We start from the raw sequence: 2,783 nt of genomic DNA, 5'->3' as shown, positions 1-2,783 counted from the left end.
CTTTTGGGTGTGGTTTTCTCTTACATTATTTCACTCATTGTATATATTGCTTTTCTGATTCTCTTGCTCTCACTCTGTGTCAGTTGTGTGAGGAATATTTCAATGACTTTGGTTTTTCATTATAATGCTTAGTTATCATTGTATTGAAGAAATGTAAAAATGCTAGATGATAGAGTTTTGGTTGATAGAATGCCAGGTGAGCCAATTATTACTGTAAAGCCTTTCTTTACAGTAAAGGACATCAAATTAGACATACAGGAGCTGAACAGTTATCTTTTTTTACAGTTGTTAAAAATAAGTCATCAGAATTCTCTTTTTGATTACAGAATCCAGTAGCTTCAATGGGCAGCCTGACTGTGTTATTGTAAAAACACAGAAGTATTCCATTTCAACTTTGTTTTTAGTCAACAAAGCACCATAAACCCACATTACTGGGTTAGTGTCTTTACCATTGTTAATAACAAGCATCTTTTAAGTATAATTCTAATCAAAATGTTTCCCAACAAAAAGGGTCTAGGGATTAAAAATGGAATGATTCAGGCAGTTTGGGTAATTTAAATTAAATGTATTTATGATGGCATTACATCCTACAGACTGTTTACTCAGCACAATGCTGAAGTTGCTTCTACTTTCTGAGAAAAAGAGCTGCTCTCTATTACTGTTAAGATGAACAATTTCAGTTACAGTAAATACCAGAAATAATAACTCAGAAAAGAACTTCATCAGAGTTGATGTAATGGAGGGATCATTTGATCATGCATTGTCTTAAGTGGCAGTCTACACTGATTACATTTGCCCCATTACAACTAATTGACTTGATTTATGAAAGTGTAAAACAGGTATAATGTGCTAACTAGCTATCTAACTTTGCTAGGTGCTGGAGATAGAAATACAAAAGCAAAGATAGTTCTTGCACACAAAGAGCTGAACATCCTAATAGCAGGTTTAAAATCTACAAAGGAGGGGCACTTTGGTTTAGAAAGTTATCAGGATTGGATCGTAGGGGATTAGCTTGACACACCTCTACCAGTAATAGTGAGAGTTGATTTGACCATCCTTCTAAAACTGTTATGGAGGGGAGAGGTCACTGCAAGACTGTTGGCAAGACTGAGGAGAAGGTTGGGAAGTAGAGATTGTGGCTGGAGACAGAGGGCCAGATAAAGCATTCACTAATCAGCACAACAGGTCCTATAGGAGAAATTGAAGATGAAGGGGTTAAAATCTCTAAGTCAAAGTAGCAAGGCAACTGGTAAGGCTGGTGTTAAAATGGCTTCTGAAAATGGAGTGATGTGCTATTCTAAATATATCAGAAGTGTAGGAGCAGAGGTGAGCTTAGGTATCTCTGTTCTTAGCTTCTTTTAAGTCTAGAAGGGGAAAAAGACACATTTCCAGATCCTGTCATGGAATACCATTTCTAGACAGACTAACAAGCTAACATACTTACAAGGAGGTCTTCTGTACCCTAGGAAAGCCAGTGGGGCAGCATTATACATCTAATAACTAGAATGGGTTACTAGAGCTATACATTAGGATGGCAAATTTAGATAGCACTAAAAGTAGATCAGACTAATAGCATTTGAAGACCTTTAGTGAAATATATAAAAATGACGACAACAACAACAACAACAACAGAGTTTAGCACATGGTTAGCAAATGATCTACTCAAACTTGGGAGGTCACTCAAATAATGCATATTACAATTCATCCTTGCCTGAACATTTTGTGCTTTTATTGTCCATGTTGTCCCCAAAAGTTTTCCACAGTGTGTTCACCCACTTTACCAGACATATTCCTTACTTCCTCTTGACATGAAGAGGATGCCAACGCAACACTCTGATCATCATTTGCCATCTTCTCATCTTGTCATAGAATTATTTGAAAAGCCCCTTTATTCTTGTTCTTCTGTCTTTATCTTTTCATCAATCTTGCCTTGCTACGCCCCAACCTTGGATTATTTGCACCATCTGCTACCTTCACTTCTATTCACACGCTGCTAAATTGAGCTGGAGAAAATAACAAAATCTTTCAGATATCAACCATGTGAAAGAATTCTTCAAATCACCAAAATAAGAGAAATACAAATGAAAAATCAACCTGATATTTCACCTTACACTCTAAAAATTGGAAAAGGTGATATTGCCATTTTTGGCAATAATCAATGATAAAGGTGCTGTGCAATGGTGGGCACACTAAAACATTGGTGGTGTACCATTTGAAATGGTACAGACATTTTTTTTTTTGTACTGAACCAAATGATTTCTTTTTTTGTTGTGAAAAACTAAGTATATTTCCCTTCATCCTATCCCGCCCTCCATTTATTCTATTCTCTCTTTTGACCCTGTCCCTCCTTGGAAGTGTTTGCTTCTGATTGTCCCTTCCCTTAATCTGCCCTCCCCTCTATCATCCTCCTGCTCTCTTGTCCTCTTCCCCCCTATTTTCTGTAGGATAAGATAGATTTCCATACCCAATCAAGTGTGCATGTTATTCTTTCCTTAAGCCAAATCTGATGAGAATAAGATTCACTCATTCCCTCTCACCTTCCCCCTGTTTCCTTTCCACTGTAAAAATCTTTTCTTGTCTGTTCTATGTGAGATAATTTACCCCACTCTACCTCTCCCTTTCTCCTCCCAGTATAATCCTCTCTCAACCCTTAATTTTATTCCCCAGATATCATCCGTTCCTCATCAACTCATCCTGTGCCCTCTATTTTTCTATCCATCCATCCATCCATCTATCTATCTATCTATCTATCTATCTATCTATCTATCTATCTATCTATCTAT

The sequence above is a fragment of the Vombatus ursinus genome, unplaced genomic scaffold, assembly GCF_900497805.2.
Source record: "Vombatus ursinus unplaced genomic scaffold, bare-nosed wombat genome assembly UNPS02014821.1, whole genome shotgun sequence".
Lineage (NCBI taxonomy): Eukaryota > Metazoa > Chordata > Mammalia > Diprotodontia > Vombatidae > Vombatus > Vombatus ursinus.
Note: the sequence above shows the minus strand (reverse complement) of the source record.